Source organism: Armigeres subalbatus, chromosome 2 (assembly GCF_024139115.2).
Source record: "Armigeres subalbatus isolate Guangzhou_Male chromosome 2, GZ_Asu_2, whole genome shotgun sequence".
NCBI lineage: Eukaryota > Metazoa > Arthropoda > Insecta > Diptera > Culicidae > Armigeres > Armigeres subalbatus.
This window is the reverse complement of record NC_085140.1, coordinates 186,766,211-186,789,953: the sequence shown is the minus strand read 5'-3', so window position 1 is coordinate 186,789,953 and position 23,743 is coordinate 186,766,211. Positions and strand designations below refer to the sequence as shown.

Sequence of the window (23,743 nt, the reverse complement as noted above, 5' to 3'; positions counted from 1 at the left end):
GGATTACTAAGGTTATATTCCCGAGAAATGTTTTCTGAGTGTATTTTGTTGTAAATATCTTTTCAAATATTTCGGCATTTTTTTTGGGCATTCCTTTGGAATAAATGGTCAGTGTTCTGCCAAAACGCACTAAGCTCCAATGAAAAATTATTCATTTTCTTGCACAAACTTTCGTGTAGCAGACCTAATTGACCACAAATCGTATCGGATAACCTTCCACCCTATAAATGAGGATATCCAACAATAAATTAATGAATTAATGGAGATGGATTGATTTTCGTTTTAATTATACGAACCAAATATCACAAGTCAGTCGAAATGGCGCTTGGGGCGGTTTCGCAGAACCCCGACCAAATTTTCTTCGAATAATCATGTGCAAATTCCTTGGATAATTTCCGTTCTAATTCATCCCGAAAAACAATCAAAATTTTGAGGAGAATTTCACACAATAATTCACGTAGGAATGTTGTAATAGATTTTGGTCGATTTTTTGTAGGTTTTTTTAGCAAAAATGTCACATTAATTCCCGAAAGAATTACTGAGTGAAATGCGGGTAAAATTTTCAAAAGTTTTTTTTACTTTGATTCCATAAGAAATTTCGTACGAAATGTTCGATTGAATTTCCGCAGCAGTTCCCAGAAAATTGTTGCAAGCATTTTCGGAGGAATTACCGCATGTATCTCGAAGGAAAGTGTCGCTGGCGGCAGAAAGACATCCTGGATAAAAAAACAATAGATTTACATTAAATCACCATAAAAATACAATTTTATTGGTGAACAATGAAATCTATTGTTATTATATTATACTACTTAAGTTTCCATATTGTTGTTCCAATAGATGTATTATAAATTATACTGACAGCAAAATGTGGTCAATAGAATAATAATAAATTCAATTGCAATTGCAAAATTTTGTTATTGCAAAAAAATGTTTGTACAGATATAACAATCCCCATTTTCTATCGTAAAACTGCCACTTCCAATAGGTTTTATGGTGGAAAATGATATTTCCTTATGTTATTCTATTGTGGGCCACAATGAGCTTTGTCGTAATTGCCATTCATTTTATCGTACTGTAACAAAAATTTCTATTGTAATTCTTTTTCGATTTTTCATTAGGCCGATACAAATATTTAAAAACTATTTTGTCTCCCCCCCTCTCGGATTTTTTTCCCAAAAAATAATATTTTGAGGGGGCAACAAAATAAAATTCGGATATTTTTTTTCATTTGAATATTTATTTTTTATTATCCCCCCCCCCCCTTGACATTTCGGAGACCAGTAGGACAAAACGTTAATTACATATTTGTAACGGTCTTATGGATATCATGAGAAATGTAAGAAGAAAAAAGACTGCAAGAATTCCCAGGGTGATTTCCAGAGGATTTGCTTTAAATACTTATTTATTAAATAAGCTCAAGCGGACTAGAGATTTACGCAGCCGATATACTTATTTGATTTCTAAATTTACTATACCAGGTGTCATTTCAAAATGTCTAACTCGACCGCGTTCCCTATCAACCCATTTGTCATAAACAAGTTCCTGTGACCATATCGAGTCGCATTAGATGTTGCTTCAACCAAATCGAATTGTATCGATCGATTACTCTTTGTGACTTGATTTCATCAGGTGCGCACAATTTTTCAAAATAGCGACAATGTTTTGCAAGGAACTGTTGCATCTTCCATTTAAAAAAAGTTGGGAATCGCAAATTCCACGGTGTCTGGTATCGAAAAACGATTCGAAGAACGTCTGATAGGAAATGAAGATCCGTAAAAACGCCGTCCAGACAACGAGAACGATCACAAACGAGCATTTAAACCGAAACCGAACACCTCAGTGTAAGTTGTGTCTAAAAAGTTGTATTTGAGCCATACTTAAGTGCGAAATACCAAAACGTAAGTTTAAGTACAAGTCCCCAAAACGTGACGAGAAATACTTGAATTTGTACGACCAGGAATTATAAAAAGCAAACTACTGCGTAATAGGTTTTGGATGTTTGTGATGTTCCCGATAATTTCCGGGCACGGAAGATGCCGATGTACGCCATAAGGTTCTTAATATAGTGCGGAAAGTGGAGAAAACCTTTCGAAACCGCAAGAACTATGAATGCACAGGTGTATCTGGAAGAGTGTCTCCAAAAGCGACATCTCACTCTCCTGAAGGCTCACGAACGCCTTCTGGATTTCGTGCTAAAAGCCCCCAAACACTCCGGAACTGTGCCCAACAGAAAAATACTGGGCTATTACGGAGGAGCACTTTCTAAACCGACCTGAAGTGGTGAAGAATGTAGAAAAATGAAGAAAGCATGAATTGATTGCAAAAAACTGTCGATACTGAGATCGTGCAAAACCTTATGATTGGAATCGAGCAATTGGTGCATCCGGATATAAAGGCGAAATAAATTATATGAATAGTGCCTTAACTATTTTTTGTTTTTTCTTCACTTGCTGAAAATTCAAATTTTGAGAATGAATTTTGTGTGTGCGGATTTGAAAAGATTAAAAAAAACTTATAAAGTTTGTGTTACCTTTTAAAAGATTAATTTTTTGCAGTGCAAAAGAACCGCATACAACGCTAACATTCACCAAAGTTATTTATTTTCGCTTTACAATCGCTCGATTGGTCAAGACTGAAGGTAAATGTGGACGTGGAGCCGACTAGCAGTTTACCATGGTATTTTTTTTAGGCTCACTCACTCACTTTACAGGACCGATATCGTCATCGGTGACATGAACGCACAGGTAGGAAGGGAGGAAATGTATAGACCGGTCATCGGACCGGATAGTCTGCACACCGTATCGAATGACAACGGCCAACGATGCATAAACTTCGCAGCCTCCCGCGGAATGGTAGTCCGAAGCACCTTCTTTCCCCGCAAAAATATCCACAAGGCCACATGGAGATCACCTAACCAAGAAACGGAAAACCAAATCGACCACGTTCTAATTGACGGTAAATTCTTCTCCGACATCACGAACGTCCGCACTTACCGCAGTGCAAATATTGAATCCGACCACTACTTCGTTGCAGTATGCCTGCGCTCAAAACTCTCGACGGTGTACAACACACGTCGAAGTCGGACGCCGCGGCTTAACATTGGGCGGCTACAAGACGGTAGACTAGACCAAGAATACGCGCAGCAGCTGGAAGTGGCACTTCCAACGGAAGAGTAGCTAGGCTAGACGCTGCTCTTGAAGATGGCTGGAGAGATATTCGATCCGCCATTGGTAGCGCCGCAACCGCTGCACTTGGTACGGTGCCCCCGGATCAGAGATACGACTGGTATGTGAGGCGAATGTGAGCAGTTAGTGGAAGAGAAGAATGCAGCATGAGCGAGATTGCTGCAACACCGCACGAGGGCGAACGAGGCACGATATAAACAGGCGCGGAACAGACAAAACTCGATTTTCCGGAGGAAAAAGCGCCAGCAGGAAGATCGAGACCGTGAAGAGATGGAGCAACTGCACCGCGCTATTAATGCACGAAAGTTCTATAAGAAGTTAAACCGTTCACGTAAGGGTCACGTGCAACAGCCTGATATGTGTAAGAACATAAACGGGAACCTTCCTACGAACGAGCGTGAGGTGATCCAAAAGTGGCGGCAGCACTACGAAGAACACCTGAATGGCGGTGTGGCAGACGAAGATGGCGGTATGGTGATGGACCTGGGAGAACGCGCGCAGGACATAATTTTACCGGCTCCGGATCTCCAGGAAATCCAGCAGGAGATTGGCCGGCTGAAGAACAACAAAGCCCCTAGGGTTGACCAACTACCAGGAGAGCTATTTAAACACGGTGGTGAGGCACTGGCTAGAGCGCTGCACTGACTAATTACCAAGATTTGGGAGGAGGAAGTTTTGCCGCAGGAGTGGATGGAAGGTGTCGTTTGTCCCATCTACAAAAAGGGCGATAAGCTGGATTGTAGCAACTACCGCGCAATCACATTTCTGAACGCCGCCTACAAGGTACTCTCCCAAATTTTATGCCGTCGACTAGCACCAACTGCAAGGGAGTTCGTGGGGCAGTACCAGGCGGGTTTTATGGGCGAACGCTCCACCACGGACCAGGTGTTCGCCATTCGCCAAGTACTGCAGAAATGCCGCGAATACAACGTGCCCACACATCATCTATTCATCGACTTCAAAGCCGCATATGATACAATCGATTGGGACCAGCTCTGACAGCTAATGCATGAACACGGTTTTCCGGATAAACTGACACGGTTGATCAAAGCGACGATGGATCGGGTGATGTGTTTAGTTCGAGTTTCAGGGGCATTCTCGAGTCCCTTCGAAACCCGCAGAGGGTTACGGCAAGGTGATGGTCTTTCGTGTCTGCTATTCAACATCGCTTTGGAAGGGGTAATACGAAGAGCAGGGTTTAACACGAGTGGTACAATTTTCAATAAGTCCGTCCAGCTATTTGGCTTCGCCGACGACATAGATATTATGGCACGTAACTTTGAGAAGATGGAGGAAGCCTACATCAGACTGAAGAAGGAAGCTAAGCGGATCGGACTAGTCATCAACACGTCGAAGACGAAGTACATGATAGGAAGAGGTTCAAGAGAAGACAATGTGAACCACCCACCGCGAGTTTGCATCGGTGGTGACGAAATCGAGGTGGTAGAAGTATTTGTGTACTTGGGCTCACTGGTGACTGCCGAAAATGACACCAGCAGAGACATTCGGAGACGCATAGTGGCTGGAAATCGTACGTACTTTGGACTCCGCAAGACGCTCCGATCGAATAGAGTTCGCCGGTAGTCCTCTACGGACACGAGAGCTGGACGATGCTCGTGGAGGACCAACGCGCACTTGGAGTTTTCGAAAGGAAAGTGCTGCGTACCATCTATGGTGGGGTGCAGATGGCGGACGGTACGTGGAGGAGACGAATGAACCACGAGTTGCATGAGCTGCTGTGAGAACCATCCATCGTTCACACTGCAAAAATTGGACGACTGCGGTGGCCCAGCCACATAGCCAGGATGTCGGATAGTAACCCGGTGAAATTGGTTCTCGACAACGATCCGACGGGCACAAGAAGGCGAGGTGCGCAGCGGGCAAGGTGGATCGATCAGGTGGAAGATGACTTGCGGACGCTCCGTAGACTGCGTGGTTGGCGACGTGTAGCCATGGACCGAGCCGAATGGAGAAGACTCTTATATACCGCACAGGCCACTTCGGCCTTAGTCTGAATAAATAAATAATAATCACTCAATCCTGTACGCCAACCAGGTATCCACAGGTACAAGACAAATCCATTCTCTGTTCAAATTTCGCCTGATCGGCAGGGAATAAACAGCGGACCAGCGACAATGGTAACGATGGCATCGTTGTCAGGATCAGAAAATAATTATCAAGTATTATTCGTACTTGACAGAAGCAGCCAAGCGCGAATGACAGTTTTGGAATATAATGAGTACATAAAGATAGAAAATATATATAAGTGGAATGTCTGAAATAAAAAAATAAACAAAACTGAATCAAATAGCTGTGTGTTTGAGAGTTAATTATTTAATTAAACTTGATTGTTTTTAAATTATACTTTAATAGGGGAAAAGACGGCTTTGGCAGGTTTTGTTCTATTATTGTCAGGGGGGTTTTTGTCGACCAAATTTTATGAAATTTGGCCACAATATTCTTTGATGAGCAAAGAATGTTTAGGCCAAATTTGAGCATAATCGGCCATAAAAAACTCCCTGACAATAATAGAACAAAACCTGCCAAAGCCGTCATTCCCCCTAGTTCACAAGTGTTGGATCCTGCGAATATTTACATTTTATCCGGTCAAATTTTAAGCACCAAACATACCGAGACAGTTGGCAAAAAATGGACGGTGACATTTTGACTTTTTTTTTTCTTAATCCGAAGACTGTTTATTTCCTGCTGTGTTAGGGTCTCATGTCGCCAGTTTCAGAACAGATTTTTTTAGATTGAATTCTATAATATTTTTTTCGATGCAGATGCTTAATTTTGAGAAATCGAACCTTACATGCCTTTCGCCATACTGATTTCAGAAAGTTAACTCCTAGTGTGCCGCTGTAAGCACGCTCAAAGTTGGCGATTCATTCTTTCCGTTTTGAGATATCTTTTCTAAATTGAATTCTAATATGCCACAGACATTACCAAGTGTTCGTTTTTCAGCATTATTCGCGTTTATTTTGCATTATTTTATTCCTTAACGTGTAATAACCGCCGACGCAAGGACAACGACAATCACACCTTCATATCGCACCCATCAATACATGGGCAGACTTTACTTCCTATTCAAAGGAAGGCTAGATATTTTTTATCTTAGAAAATGCCAACCGCGCCGACTGGAATCGAACATAGGCCCACTAGAGTGAAAAGCAGGCACGTATACCACTCCACAACCGTCAAAACGGTACCTGTTACTTCGAAATAAATTTAAAAAAAAAAATAGTTTCTATCTCAAAACCCAAAAATTAAAAAAAAAATGTCTATAAATTTTAAAACATTCTGCATTCCACATATTGGAGTTTAACTGACTTCAATAATCCTCAACGCATGTATAGCAACTGAACTAACAGTATCCACGAGCTCCACTAATGTAAGTTAAAATATTTCTAATAGACAGAGAACATATTTTTTAGCAAATTCATTTACTAAGATTTCTTACTTGAAAACGAAAACAGGCAATACATGAGCTGTTTAGCTACGACGCAGATCGCCGTGGCGGCGATCGTATCTCATAACAACAATTTGGCACAGTTTCACCGCATTTTCAAACGAGGATCACCATCCATCCAGCTGATTCATTTCCCAGACGGCGACAGTCAGCTTCCACTGACTGAAACTGTCCACCAAAACATGCAACCGCAAAAATATATACACAGTTACGGGAGCGAGAGCGTAGAGCATCATAAACAAAACTGCCATTTCGTCGCTTAACGCTCACTCGCAAACGCAAACAGTTTGTGTGGACGATCACCATATTGGCGAATACCGCACAAGTCACGGTGAAGGTAAAGATCCCCGATACGTCCAACCCCACGCCGTTCATGAGCACGACCGGCGGCGACAACAACGTCGCGGCACATTCGTGGGGTAGGCGGCGTTCTTTTATAACTTTAGAACAAAACCCAGCAAAATGCCAAAAAAGTTGAGCCGTCGCCGTGTCCGTTTTGTCGTGAGCCCGTTTATAAATAAACGGCAATGAATCAATTTGTTGTGTTCACGTTTCATTTGGCTATGTGTGTACGGGTATGAGTCAAGATATTATTACGATGCGATGGGAAAATATTTCATGGCATTCCTTCGGACCCAGTTGTAGACATAATTCTAGAAAGAACCATCCGACCGACGAGAGAAGCCCGTACCCATTTTATCGTTATTTAAGCTCTTCAGTTTGTCAAACGGCATAAATATTTCGCCGCGTTACGTGGAGGCACTCCCAAGCAATGGGGTTAAGCTGAGATGTCAAAAACGGACTGATCTTGCCGGCCATGGCGAATCACTTTCACCGTCTTACTACAGATTCACCAGCAATCAAATCTCGTCACGTCGTCCTTAAATATCACTTAGCAGTAATCGAGATAACGACTATGACATGCCATAACCGACGCCTATTTTGTGGGGGTAAGAGCGATACGTGTCTCAATTTAAATTTAAGCAACGTAAAAACGTCTACAATTTTCCGAAAATATGCAAAAACAAAATAAATTGCATCAATCGGTGTGAAACTTTTTTAAATTATCAATGCTGATTTATTTTTAAATATAAATTTTCAAATTTTCAAGTTTTCAAATGTTCAATCTTTAATCTTATATGTATACCTTTGACTTTGAATTATGAATTTTGAGCTTTGTGCATTTTGATTTTTGCATTTTGAATTTTGATTTTTGAATTTTAGGTTTGGAGTGAATTTTGAAATTTTCAATTTTCAATTTTCAATTTTCAATTTTCAATTTTCAATTTTCAATTTTCAATTTTCAATTTTCAATTTTCAATTTTCAATTTTCAATTTTCAATTTTCAATTTTCAATTTTCAATTTTCAATTTTCAATTTTCAATTTTCAATTTTCAATTTTCAATTTTCAATTTTCAATTTTCAATTTTCAATTTTCAATTTTCAATTTTCAATTTTCAATTTTCAATTTTCAATTTTCAATTTTCAATTTTCAATTTTCAATTTTCAATTTTCAATTTTCAATTTTCAATTTTCAATTTTCAATTTTCAATTTTCAATTTTCAATTTTCAATTTTCAATTTTCAATTTTCAATTTTCAATTTCAATTTTCAATTTTCAATTTTCAATTTTCAATTTTCAATTTTCAATTTTCAATTTTCAATTTTCAATTTTCAATTTTCAATTTTCAATTTTCAATTTTCAATTTTCAATTTTCAATTTTCAATTTTCAATTTTCAATTTTCAATTTTCAATTTTCAATTTTCAATTTTCAATTTTCAATTTTCAATTTTCAATTTTCAATTTTCAATTTTCAATTTTCAATTTTCAATTTTCAATTTTCAATTTTCAATTTTCAATTTTCAATTTTCAATTTTCAATTTTCAATTTTCAATTTTCAATTTTCAATTTTCAATTTTCAATTTTCAATTTTCAATTTTCAATTTTCAATTTTCAATTTTCAATTTTCAATTTTCAATTTTCAATTTTCAATTTTCAATTTTCAATTTTCAATTTTCAATTTTCAATTTTCAATTTTCAATTTTCAATTTTCAATTTTCAATTTTCAATTTTCAATTTTCAATTCTTTAATTTCTGTTTTATATTATTATTTTTTACTGTTTTCCATTTTTAATTTTCTATTTTCTTTTTAATGTTTTCTATTGTCTATTTTCTATTTTTCATTTTTTTATTTTTATTTTATTCATTTTTTAGTTTTTCTGAAATTGGAAGCATTTATACAAAAAGTTCAGATTTTTCTCTGCAAATGCATTAGAGTTTACTTGATTTTTTGCATCAAATTTTATTCTTTAAATTCTTCTTAATTCTACGAATAAGTTCACCCCGAGATATTTATTACAATAAAATTTATATTTTTGAATTTTATTCCATCATTTCTTTTTTGCAATACGTTATGTTTACACAATTTACTCGTTAAACGAGTTAAATGTCAGTTCCAACAATAAGGTTGAAAAGGATTTTTGGAGAAATGGAAGTTCATGATTCAAAATCATTATTTCCATTTCCATTTCGATTCTATTAGCAATTGTATAACAGTTGATAAAATAGAAATGAATAAAACCAAAACAAAAGGAAACGATTACTTAGAATACCTTGCCATCGGATGCTGCCCACCCTTTTCTGATCTGTCTAGGACAACAGTTTGCTTGAAACTCATCTAAGATAAACAGATTTCATATCCCCAGGTCGCACAAAGCCTTTCTCACTCTTCGACTGCTCGGGTCAACAACATAATTAAATCTCGCTATAAATAGTCACGTACCCGTTTTTTTTGTCAGAACCTCGTCTCTTTATCACGCAGAATCAACCACCGCTCTACCACGTAGTTTTTGCACGTGAGGAGTGAAGTCTCATCTTCACCGAGCGTCTTGAAACGACAAAAAATGTCGAAGCAGCAGTCCCCCCTCCCCACCATTCCACTTTGCCCAAGGACCCAGCCGGATGACATGGCCACTTACACGTGCAAGACCTTCGGAATTAAGTGTGCATAAAGATTTCCACGAAACGAACAGCAGACGTGATGGAGTTACTCCCACAAAATTCTAAGCGAAACGGAGCCTTATCTGCACGAAAGTTCGGGTTACCGAGCACAGACACGGACACACGTGTTCCACCGCAAAGCTTTCTACCGTGGAACGATTTGCCCTGCCGGCCGGGGGGGTTAATTTATGCAGGGGAAACCCTCCCCAAAAGCTGGGACCGGATTTTCCCTTTTGCGCATTTTGGTCAGTGTTGTGATGGTGGTCGTCGATGAAGACGGGCAATGTCCATGGCGTCGTAAACTGTCTCGAAATGAATACCATTCCGGACCGGCCGGCTAACCAACCGGAGGCCAAAATGAGACCCGCCAAAGGAGGGATTCGGTAAAAAGCTTTCTAGTGAGTTTTTCTCTTCATTCGGTTGGTTTATTCGAGGCAACTCGTTCGCTAAGCAGTACGGAAAGGCGATGGAATCTTTATGGAACGTTTTACAAAATACAAAATACATTTGAAAAACGCTTCGATTAAGCATTTGATCTATTACTTACGAAATTCTGAACATTTGGAATATAAGGAAATGGTTTCCTAACAGTAAATGTTGTGAAAGGGGTCTAAAATTTATAACGAAGTTTATTTCGTAATATATTTTCGGTTTTATGAAGGCTTTGTAGACCAATTTTACTCTATAAGAGTACTACAAGAGCGTAATAAAACTTTTGCAAATAATGCACTAGCAAGGCATTATCGCCTTTACGGAAATGAGTCTCGGTTTCCTGGAAGGTCAACAGACGCTGTTCTCTGTTAACCAAAATGCTTTTACGAGCCAATCTATTTTAAAGCCCATCGTCAAGATGAGACCATACGAAAGGATCATGTTACAAGAAAATTTGTCTCTACAGCCCAAGGTAGTAGGAATGTTGAAGAAGGTTTAATCACCGTGAAGCCTTTTTAAATAGATTTTAATAATGTTCATTTTTTGTATTGTTTCATATGTTTTATCTGATTCATTCCACATGCCGTAATCATGATAGTGGTTCATAGTTCTTGACAATGCACAACAAACTCTGCAACTTTTGACAAATTGTAGATTCAAGCAGAACTCATCAACCAGACCTTTTCCTTCGTCAAAATAATCACTTCCACTTCTATCACAGAATGTGTGCTCCAAATCCCATTCCGAACTCAATTATTTCCGAATGCTTTGTATAGAGAGTTTCGCTTTTATCCACCAGAAAGCAACCTAAGCAATCAAGCTTGTGCACATCAACAATTTCAAAGCCTAGACGCCACTCAACGTTGTTTGCAATCCAATCCAATCCGCCTCTTGTAGATATTTCGGCACTCTACTGGACCGTATTCATCCTCTAGTGCGCCCGTTTTAATAAGGCCCACAAATTCGAAACTTTTCTCTAAAAACTTCTCCATCAAGCTCCAAATTGGAATCCGCCCGGGTTACAAATTGCACACTGATGATTCCATTGCCCCATTCTTTCGCACGACCAATATTTTTCCGTTGCATTCACCGAGCAGAGGTAGTTCAACGTATCCTTTGGCAGCACCCTGTCAGTCAGTCCGCATGACTCCTGAGTCCTGACAGAACTTCGTGCAATGAAACGACGACCGACAAGCGAGTGTTAATTTTGCCATCGCTCACAGCTTGGTGTCGTGTGCCCAAAGGGTGCAGGGAAAACGACGATTTGCATGCTGCTTTAGAGAATTGATTGCGAGAAAATCCTTCATCCCCATCCCCGTTTTCCTCCTTCTTCGAGATCATCCGAGGGCTGTGCTTATGAAGCACGAGCTGTTCCACTTGATTTCAGTGGATGTTCAAGATGCTTTTTTTACGCGTTTTAAGGAAGCACTGCTGCCTGACGGAAGCTTTTTTAGATAGGGTTACAAGCAGGTTATTGGAAATAGAATATTTGGAAAGTAACAAAATGCTTTAGTGTTTAGAAGGTGTAAAATATTCAAAATAATGATTGTGATAAAAGTGATAAGAATAGTTTTAAATTTCAAATAGAAGAATTTGTTGAACTCAAAAACATTCAAAATGTCATAATTTTTGCAAAGGATTATTTTATACAACTAAAAATGTAGCTCGGGATGTTTACAACTTCTCTGGAAACCTTATTGAGCTGACTCTCAGACAGATAACATCGTACCAAATTGGTATGCAAAGTGTGTAACAATGGAATAAAAAATAGAACGCTTCCGCCGCATTCTCCCCGAAGGGATATCAAAAACCCTTCCCCAGGGTCCACCATGTACCCAACGCTCTGGCGCTGGTATAGGACGCGCGATACAGAACAGTAACGATAAGGATACAGAACCCTTGAGGAGTCACTGCTCTCGCTTCCACCACCCCCATACCGCGCTGCTACGTTTAGTCTACGGATCGATGCTGGATTCTGATGCGAAATAATGTACGACACTTGGAAATAATGTGCAAACATTTTTCACTTCCCGGTCCAAAGTGGGTGTGTTCGTCTTACAGTCAGTTTTCTAGTCATCGGTGGCATGGTGGTGAAGCTGAAGAGAGAAAAAACTGTACGATGCAATGCTACCAATCGACAAAGATTTATAGCGTAAACATCATACGAGTAGGTACATACCGTGCCGTCACAGCCAAGCGACTCCATTGGAGGGGAAAATTGAACCATCCGGACCCTTCATCGTGGCTGTCGCTTTCGGAATTGGCGATTCGACTAGCAATGGGTGATTGTTTCTGTTTCGATCGAAAACTTTGAACATATAGGTATAAGGCGTCGTAAATTTGAGAATTATTTTTTTCTTTTCAAGACGGAACCTTGACAGATTTTGCTTGCTGCTGAGTGTGTTCCTTTTTACTGGAAGAAAAAGATTATTCCTAAATCCTAAAAGGTTATTAGGTTATTGATTTAAAAAAAAAATCTTCAATTATACAATGCTGAGTAGCATAGCTTTATGTCGTGATCGCCAGATGCAACTAAATTAAAGCTAAACTCAGCAAGCAGCTAGGAAAAATGAAACACTTTTCCACAAAGAGCAGAGATCTCCTCCTTCTACCGTCAGGATAGCTGGATATCGCCAAAATGTACACCCTTCATAACAAAAAGAATCTATTGAAACTCTGACTCCTCCTAGCGATGTTTGTGCCTTTCTCGTGCATTATATATACTAAAAAGTCTTGAGTGAGATTTTCTTAGCGTGTTTTTTGCATAAAAATCGTATTTTGGCCACAACTTTTGATCCCATAGTCCGATCTGACCGATTTTCAATAAGAAACAATGAGACATTGCATTGCCGTCGAATGCAACTTGTTGCAAACAAATCGGATCAAGATAAGTCCCTAAAAGATGAGTGAGTTTTATTTTGCGCACATACATACACTCACGCACACACACACACACACATACAGACAGAAGTAAAATTCATCAAGAAAAGCCGATAAAACAACAACTTTGTCCAAACACGTGAAAAGTTCTCATTATTTTTGTTTTTTTTTTATAAAAATCTGAGACCTAACCCGTAAAATAATTTAAAAAGTCTCTACATGTTTTCCGATATTTGTAACTTTTTTTATCCAATTGCTATTGTCCCAGCGCACTAGCCAGAAATAAAAACATAACTCTGGTTCATTTCCCCTCAGTCTAGAAGGAGAAAAATGAAGATATTAATCTCCGCCACGTGACATAGAGCAACTAGTTCTAAATTAAACTGTCCCATCAGAGTGAGCGTCCACGTTACGACGTTCACGTCCGCACTCTCCATCTTCGGCGAAAGGAGTTTTTAATCATCCGCACAAGATGATTTCCCGCACGGGGGCGGTGCCGATGACCGTGAAATGAAAACGGGAGTACCTACTACTGATCTTGACATTCCAACAACGCCGCGAATGAACATACGGTTTGTTTGAATCGAAGGGCAAACCACCGTGCGCGCCCGCACGGATCACTCATTTGGGACAGTCGACGAGATGAGTTCGGAATGTCGGGGATTGACCTAGAGAAAGTGGGGTATTTTGGTAAAATATGCCGAAAATCTATTTACGTCACATCGAACTATATTTCCGTCTATTGTCGAAAAAAACCAACGTGATTATTATTAACGAGTTAAATTACTTTCTTTGCTGCCAATTAAATCGGAGTTAAACTTGTGCACCTGAAGTTAAAATTAAATTAAATTACTTGAACCGTTTGACTGCATCCTATTTTTGTCTACAGTGGAATGTACAATTCGTCATTTTGCAATCTATTTTCGTCAAAGTTCACATATCCGAAACCACGTTTCTTTCCCCACAATTCAACATAGAAAAAATCTCAATAAAAGTTATGAACTGCCCCTTTCCACTCACCACATTAACTTCCCCCCGCCTCGACATTACAGGATGAGAATTTTGAGAAGCATCTTCTGCCACCTGCTAAAAATATGCGTTGCTCTTATGTAACATACACACAATCATTTTCGTTTGCCACCTCGTAGTCACGGAACCGTTTGCCGTGTTCATTTGCTTCCCGCCGCACAACAAGCATCAACCGCAAAACAACTAGCTTTTTGAACTTGACTTTGCACTGGGGACACATCTCGCCGTTGTATGCACGCAGCTATTCTTGTTAGCATGGGAGACATGGCGGTGTTTGAAGCATGTAGGAAAAAGTTTTCAATTCCTTGCGGTAGCTGGTGGTGAACAAATGAAGTTAGTTATTATCAATGCGTAGCCCCATTATGTTTATACATGTGTCAATCTTTAAAAATACGTATCGATGAATTTAATAGATAAATCGAGCTTCAGAAAAATACAAATAACTTCACCGCATGAACTGGAATCCTTTTGCGGTTTTCAGCATAACATTCTGTATTTAATTCTACCATAACTAAATGAGTACCATAGTTCTTCATCGTAAATGGTGACATTTAAATGCAAATCACTGTTTTCGATGTTTCTCTATACATTTGTCCATATGAACTTCCAACGGGTTTAGCACCGACCAAACGTTGACCGGCTTGGCTGTTGGCAATGTTTTGTCCATAGCATTAGAGCATCAAATAGAACGGAATAAGAGGGCAGCCCATTGAAAATTTCAAAGAGTTTTTGAGCCACCTTACCCACCATTGATTGTGTCAATCCAAATAAGTTTGGATAGCGACTTCGAAAATTTGATAGTCATGTGAAAATTAAAACAGTTGCTTTTTCATTTTCAAGAGACCAAATGAAAATGTAGCGGGCTCCCGGTCACCTGTTACATTACAAGCAGTAATAACGGAAATGTTGCTTTGTTTTGACATCTAAATTTCTTGATAGTTTTAATAGATCTGTGCAAATAGCGATGACTAGTCGATAAAATGATTATTTTGTTCCTGATTTTCGAATTAAAAGTAACATTATTAAAGACGAAACAGCTTTACGATAGTTTGATGCGCTTTCATGAAATAAAAATCCGTGAAAATTTAGCGGAATTCTTTTCGTTGTTTATGTTTTCTATGAAAGCGGGAGAAAATAAAATGCGGGCTTGGTAGTCATATGGCTACTGCTTCTGTCTCATACGCAGGAGGTCGTGGGTTCAATCCCAGGTCCGTTCCATTCTCCTACTTTGTATCTTTCTCTATATTTCTCATGTTCTAGCAATCGCTAGAACTGGAAATGGACTTCCATACCGTTTCCATTACTGTTCATATACATTCAACTTGAGTATTCTAACAGTAATCTGCTAGAATTGGAAATGAACTATAGAGCTCGTTTCATTCATCCAATTAGAAATTCCATCATTCCAGCTTTCTCCTATCTATCACATTGGCAGCTCGTTAACCAAGACGGACCTCTTCCTCTCGAACCTAACCCAAAAATACCAACAAATTCCGCATGAACTCGTGGCAAGTGCAGAGGTATATTCGGCTTGCAGTGGGCGAGTGATTGCATCATCATTTCCTCCCCCTTCCCTACATTGACTTGCATTCTGACGTGGCAGGCACCAGTATGATCTAACAAATGAGATCACCAGTACTTGTACATTGAAGATGTGTGCTAGTCCCAAGCAAACATCTGTTGGTTCCCTGTGCAAGAACAGCTGATCTAGTCATAATGGAGTAGCAACTACGAGCAGTCAATCAAGCTCAAGCTCAAGCTCAAGCTCTATAAAAGCGGGAGAAAATAAAATGTAAATATCGCGTGACATCTTTCAATGAAAATGAAAGTTTCAGTACTGTTTCAGACACATTTGGTTGCTGCAACTTTATTGTGACTGAATCTAGTCACATATGAGTTTTAAGATCTGACTAGGAACATATGTGCTACTCGGGTTGTCTGATCAGGCCGTGAATGCTATCGCATACTTCCAGTCTTCAAGTCCCGCTTCTATGTCTATATAGGCACCATCGCTAGTGGCATCTTTCGATTATATTGGAAGATTGCTCACATGTTCCCAGTCCACAAGAAAGGATAATAAAGGAGACGTTATTTTTCTCGAGATAGAGTCAAATTATCCAACTTCGGAAGTACTGCGCCGGATTCGCTAAAAGATGCGCTAAACAATGCATCATTTAGTTTGACAGATGAAACTTCGAAAGAAAGTTCGGTTCGGAACGCCCTACTTCCTAAATCTAATTTGGTGCTACGCCTATAATAACAAATTCAGAGCCATCTCATCACTGTTCACAGTATCAATGCTGTTCAAAATGGTTGTAATGCAGTGCAGTTTGTGTAACGCACTGCAAGCAGCACCTACTTATGTGTGAATATGGGTTCCTAAACTAATCTCGTTTATCATGAGCAACTGTTACAGTCGTAAAAGAATTGGTCGTTGAGAAAAATAGTCTGTAAGTAGAAAATAAACAAAGCTAAATATCGTTAAGAAAAACATAAACACCCCTAAACTGTAAACGCAAAATCCGCAATAGCAACAAACATCCGACTCGGTCAGGAAAAAACTATCAAAAAATGCCAGCTTCGCAAGCAGAAGCACTTGCGCTAACCGTTCAGTTTTGGAAATTGGCACATTTTTTTCTCGGGCAACAGTGTGAAGTGCATAGCTAAGTTCGCATAACACGGTAAGGGCAGACTCGGCCATCGTGACTCGTTTTTAGCAGCAGAACATTTTTAATTGCATCGCTGGAACACGGCACACGGAATCACGGGGGTGGTTTTGGACATAAACCCCCTCCCCCAGAGACAACATTTTTAGAAGAAAAAAATTTTGAACTGTTGTATTTGTATTACCTTTGTATAAGTCACCTTGAAATAAACAGTTAGTATCATGACACCGCACTGTGTACATCATTAGAAAACATGGTGTCAGAAGTTTATTGAATTTGTTGAGAAATCGCGTTTTGGATAACTAGTTTACGGATTCGGGTCGAAGGCGAATTCGCGGACAATCGCCAGATAGTGGAATCTCGAAGTTTACTTGACGATTGATTTCGGTTTCGATTTTACGAAAAAGTACTCAACATAACCAAAAATGAGCGGCATTCCGGTTCCAGCACCCCTGAAACTGGGAGTAGATGATGAGGAGGCGGTGAAAGTTTTTAAGCTACAATGGAACTATTATGCTTTAGCTACAGAGGTGGATGACAAACCAGACAATCAACAAGTTGCAACGTTGATGGCGGTCATGGGTGTCGAAGGAGTAATGCTAGTGGAAGAGCTGGGACTCACAGCACAGGAAAAAAGCCAAACAGCAACAATATTGAAAAAAATTGAAGAACACTTGGTTCCAAAGCGAGATAAGCGAGTTGAGCGAGCTGAATTCAACACAATTTGTCAACGCGACGACGAAAAAATAGAAGATTTTGTGAAACGTCTGAAGAAGAAAGTGGCCTCGTGTGGTTATAGCGAAGAACAAAGAGAGGAACATCTAAAAGATAGGATCATTGCCGGTATTCACGACCACCAAGTACGGAAAGAACTTTTGCGAGCAGGGAACATTTCACTGGCAAACATGCTGAAGAAGATGAAGGAATACCAGCAAATCGAGAATTTGGCCCGAATGTACGAACAAATGTCTAATCCGAAAAGTTCTGGTGAAACGTCACGTGAAGCGTACAAAGTTACAAAAACAACGAAACTGGAAAACCCGTGTCGTTATTGTGGAGGTAAGCACAAAAAGGAGAAGGAAAAATGTCCAGCATACGGCAAAAAATGCCTAGGCTGCGGTAAGATGAATCACTTCAAAAGAGTGTGCCGATCAAAACAATTTCGAAAAACCCTTTCCCGGAGGAATGTGCGACAGCTGGAGGAAAGCGAAACAAGCCTGGACGATTATGACAGCGAGGAGCAGTGCGAATTTGTGGACATAGCAATGGTAGATAGCGAACGTAACATGGATTCGGACAAGATAATGGTGCAATTGAAAGTAGTGGGCAAATATAACAGGATTCGTTTATTGGACATTCAAGTAGACACGGGAGCTAAAGTGAATGTGTTAAGCTATGAGGATTTGAAACGTGTTATGCCTGAACGCAAAATTCAAGGCACGAATGTCAAGCTCCGGTGTTATTCCGGAAACATAATAAAACCGAAAGGCAAAAGTAGATCTCGAAGTGATGCTTAAAATGGAACTACCACACTATCTTTCATAGTGGTCAAAGAAAAGCGTCCTCCGTTGCTGTCTTCGAAAGCAGCCATCGATTTGGGAATTATCAAAGTACATGATATGTACAATGTAAGCACGCTACGGAAAGAATGTGAGCAGATCATGAGTAAGTACGCAGATGTTTTCGAAGGTGAAGGCTTATTCCATGGCACTTTCAAAATTGAAATAGATACCTCTGTTGCAGCAGTACAGCAAAAGCCACGGCGAGTCCCTCTTGCGTACGTGCCTGAGCTAAAAGCAAAAATCAAGGAACTGGAAAAGAAGCAAATCATCGAACCAGTAAATCGTCACATGGATTGGCTGAGCAATCTGGTTCTAGTGAAACGAGGAAACAAGCTACGATTATGTTTGGACCCACCGGAACTGAATCGAGCCATCAAGCGCGCAAATCACCAGATTCCGACGGTGGAAGAAATACTTCCGGATTTCGCAAAAGCCAAAGTGTTCTCCGTTTTGGACGCGAAAAATGGATTTTGGCATCTGAAGCTAGATGAATCAAGTTCAGATCTCACCGCATTTTGGACACCAATGGGAGTATACAGATGGAAAAGGATGCCATTCGGCGTTTCGTGTGCTCCAGAGATTTATCAGAAGGCTCAGCAACAGTTGATATCAGGACTTCCTGGAGTTAGGTGTCTGGCAGATGACGTCATCATTTTCGGATGTGGTGATACAGTCGAAGAAGCTATGGTAGACCATAACGGCAAATTACAGGCAACTTTGCAGCGGTTCAGAGAACGTGGTTTGAAACTAAATCGTTCCAAAATGAAAATTGCTCTCACATCCGTACCCTTCTTCGGTCACGTTCTGACGGATAACGGAGTCCAGCCCGACTCTGCAAAAATTTCAGCAGTTTTGAACATACCGACACCGAAGAACAAGAAAGAATTGATGACGTTTCTGGGATTAACTACCTATCTGGGAAAATTTTTACCGAAGCTAGCAGACATTAGTGCTCCGTTGCGTAAACTAACCCGAGACAAGGTCGAGTTCAATTGGAGCGATGAAGCAGAACACGCTTTCCAGCAGATTAAGCGTTTGGCAACGCAAACGCCAATTCTTCGATACTATGATGCCTCAGAAGAGTTGATCATACAGTGCGATGCAAGTAAGCTAGGTGTAGGTTGTGCATTATTGCAGAAAGGACGACCCGTAGCATATGCTTCAAGAACGTTGACGAAAACAGAGAGCAACTATGCACCCATCGAACGTGAATGTTTAGCAATAGTTTTTGCGTGTAAGCGTTTTGATCAATATATAGCTGGACGACAAGCAGTGGTAGAGTCTGACCATAAACCACTGGAGGAAATATTCAAGAAACCAATTACTGATGCGCCCTTGCGACTTCAACGAATGAGAATGTCTCTGCAACGTTACGATATCACTGTTCGGTACAAAAGAGGTGCAGATATGCACATTGCTGACTTGTTATCAAGGACGGCAACAAGAGATGAGGCATCGAAGATGTCAGATGCGGAGACATTGATTGAAGGAAAAATAGATGCGGCGTTCCTGGAGATAGCTAGTACGAATGTGGTTGAATTCATAAACATGTCCGACGAGAGGTTCAAGATCATAGCACAAGCTACTAAGGCAGATCAAACACTTTGCAAACTTTCTCGGACATTGGTAGATGGATGGCCGGAAAGAAAAGAAGATCTGGACGACGATTTGCATCGTTATTGCGCTATAAAAAATGAGTTGTCTTTGCATCAGGGTGTAATTTTCAAATCTGATCGCATTTTAGTACCGAAGAACCTTCGTAATCAGTTCATCGAAAAACTCCACACAGCACATTTGGGAATTGATTACACGCTCAGGGCGGCACGTGAATCGTTATATTGGCCAGGAATGTCGGAGCAGATAACAAATTACATAAGAAACTGTGAAGTATGTAACACGAACCTTCTCGAAATTGAAAAAATGTTCAGAAAACCCCTCCCAGATCAATTTTCTGGCTACGCCACTGGGCAGAACGCATCGCGTGAAAACCCGTCACAAGTGACTCGCTACCATTGCCAGCCGCATACCACAACCCGATTCTGATCGATACGATCAAGAATTCCGAAAGAGCTAGAGAACCAAAACATCACTCGACGAGAGGGTGCATTTCGGAGAAAAGGACCGCTATACCCGAGCAGGAGCGACGACCTCAATAATAGAAATTGGTATGATGTGGCTTTGCATAAGAGGTAAAATATAAAAAAATTATACCAAAACTTAGGTATATGCAGAATACTTGAGGCATACCTTGCTTAGGTATTTCAATACCAAACGAATAATAATTGGTTATGCATTTGGTATTGAAATAGAATTATATAACAGAGTACGTTATGGCTCAAGTATTGTGCATATTAATTTTTGGTATTATCACTTTGGTATTTTACCTCTTATGCAGGGCTAGTTCATAACAGAGTATGGTATCAATAACAGAATTAGGTATTATTGAGCCAATTTCTCCTGCTCGGGTACAGGGTAAGCGCTGCGCAACATGGTTGGTGGAACGACATCTAATCAACGTATCTTGACAGGGCTTCATTTATCACCCATAGATTGCTCTCTCACCGTTGCAGGCTAAAAATGGACAACAATCGGTATGGGCGAAAGCTCTACACCGCCGGCTACGGATGGGGAGCCACAAAATCCAAAAACTCCAACTCGAACACGGGCGAGCAGCCAACCAACCATTTCGCAGTGGTCGAAGTGAACGCAGGGCCGTCTGTCTCCCATAGAGAAATGGCACTAGCGGCAGCCATCGTCGCTTTAGAACTGGGTACCAGGATCGCGTATCATTATTTTCGTCTGTGAGCACATCGGACAGCACGTCACTAGTATCTCTCTACTCAGGGAGAGAGGTAAATCCCAGTAGCGATCCTGTCAAAATTTGGTGAGCAAACCACTTGAATTACGTTAAGCTCTAAACATTTTTTTTTATTCTTTATTTAGGTGTTTTTTTAATTCTAGATTAAGTTCAACACCGGAAGCTCTAAACACTAGATTTAGTCAAATCAGAGTAGGGACAGCTAGGCTCTATTAAATGAGCAATAAATATGTTTGTATGTTTGAGATGAATCGGTCCAGGGCCGAAAATCTCTTAAAAAAGACTCAAAACAAAAAAAAATTGATGAAATGAATATGGGATGCGTATATTCAAGGGTAAGAGAACACAGGCGCCCAAAGTGGGACTCGAACCAACGACCCTGAGATTAAAAGTCTCATGCTCTATCGACTGAGCGGACGATATGTACACCGACTTGACAGTAGCTTTAGATAAGCGAAACCATTCAATGGCTATTGAAAAACTACTTGGGGTATACTAAAAATAGGCTTGGGATATGCGAAGTTCTTTTGCAATGGTGTCGTTTATAATTGACCAGACGCCAACTGAGCGACAAAACCGGTGACTGCCAGTCCGACATGTACTCTGCGACTTCAGGTATTCAGGTAAGCAGTCATCAGAGATCGTTGATTTTCTTGTGAACTATGTTCTCAATGTTTCCCGTTGTCGTGAAACCGTGTTGAGCTACGCAAGCCGATGATGCTTTACTGACATGGGAACCCTTAGGATTCGCCGTGAAACCTCAAGGGCCTCGAACTCGAACAAATTAATGTCAACATATCAACCTTCAACAACCAAGAACCATTGACAAAAATGTAATACTCAGGTTGAAACAATGTCGCGTCCGCTACTACATGAACGGAGCCATCGAAGAGATTCAAAGATCATTCAACAGAGTCTCGGCTATCTTACATAACTACCTTTCACGACAAATACTTTGTAGGCGATTTTATTTAATCGGCGGCTTTAGCGCCACTCTCAATTGTCCGACTTTTTGTGACTGTTTGATTCAGGAGAAACCTTGAAACGGTTATTATGCGAAATTGGACTCTACGACACTACCCATAATTCCATTACCCATAATGCCATTACCCCGAAGGCCACTACCCCGAACGCCACAACCCCGAATGAATCACTACCCCGAATGCCATTACCCCTAATGGGACACTACCCCGAATGAGTACAGTACCCAGGACAGTACCCCGAATTATTCATTATTTCAAGTTGATACTTCATTTCAATGAAAAAAATGTTACTCAATCATATGAATGAACAATAATTGGAACTGAAACTGTTTTAATGCAATATGGAACTAAGTATTCTTACTCCGTAAGATCCCGTTCCACTTCGTATGGCACTTTTGAAGATTCCTGAATGGCAGGGGGAGATTATGCAGCAAGTTTTCATGTACAACGCAGAGAGTTGGAGGCAATTGCGGTCCACGTCAGCATGGCTACTAGGGCAACAAGGTAGAAGTTGTTCCTTGGTCGCTGTAGTAAAAGCAACGGATTCTGGATGAAGCGTGGTCTAAATCTCAAAATCGACGAGGGGGTGAATGGATGAGTAAGAGTGAGTGAGTGAGTAAGAGTAAGTATGTGAGTGAGCGAGTAAGAGTAAACGAGTAAGAGTGAGTGAGTAAGAGTGAGCGAGAAAGAGAGAGCGAATGATTGAATGTAAATTAATGAGTAAAAGTGGATGAGTGAGTAAGAGTGGTTAAGTGAGTAAAAGTGGGTGAATGAATGAGAGTGGGTGAATGAGTAATAATTAGTGAGACAAAAGAAGTGAGTGAGTGAGAGTTTGCGTATGAGAGTGAGAGAGAGGGGGATCTTGTTCGTCTTCGGGAAGTTGCGTTGACTTAAAGAAGGCATCATCTCGTTTCCCCTTCTATCGAGCAGACGCTCCTTTTAAAAAGGCAGTATTTCCTCTGTGTGCCTTATCGAGGTATAAGCACGTTCATTAAAAGGTGGTATCATCTCCTCTGTCTGCCTTATACCGGGCAAACGCGTCCATTTAAAGAAGGCATCATCTCCTCTGTCTGCCTTATACCGGGCAAACGCGTCCATTTAAAGAAGGCATCATCTTCTCTGTCTGCCTTATACCGGGCAAACGTGTCCATTTAAAGAAGGCATCATCTCCTCTGTCTGCCTTATACCGGGCAAACGCGTCCATTTAAAGAAGGCATCATCTTCTCTGTCTGCCTTATACCGGGCAAACGCGTCCATTTAAAGAAGGCATCATCTTCTCTGTCTGCCTTATACCGGGCAAACGCGTCCATTTAAAGAAGGCATCATCTCCTCTGTCTGCCTTATACCGGGCAAACGCGTCCATTTAAAGAAGGCATCATCTCCTCTGTCTGCCTTATACCGGGCAAACCCGTCCATTTAAAGAAGGCATCATCTCCTCTGTCTGCCTTATACCGGGCAAACGCGTCCATTTAAAGAAGGCATCATCTCCTCTGTCTGCCTTATACCGGGCAAACGCGTCCATTTAAAGAAGGCATCATCTCCTCTGTTTGCCTTATACCGGGCAAACGCGTCCATTTAAAGAAGGCATCATCTCCTCTGTCTGCCTTATACCGGGCAAACGCGTCCATTTGAAGAAGGCATCATCTCCTCTGTCTGCCTTATACCGGGCAAACGCGTCCATTTGAAGAAGGCATCATCTCCTCTGTCTGCCTTATACCG

At 40.4% G+C, this 23,743-nt stretch overlaps 2 protein-coding genes across 2 annotated transcripts in view; both read right to left on the bottom strand.

Moving 5' to 3' along the window:
- The window catches only part of LOC134211392 (GATA zinc finger domain-containing protein 5-like), a 679,652-nt gene that overhangs the window by 161,491 nt on the left and 494,418 nt on the right, over positions 1-23,743 (bottom strand). The gene's annotated exons all lie outside the window — the stretch shown is intronic.
- Positions 1-23,743, bottom strand: part of LOC134211397 (uncharacterized) — a 145,680-nt gene that overhangs the window by 97,251 nt on the left and 24,686 nt on the right. The gene's annotated exons all lie outside the window — the stretch shown is intronic.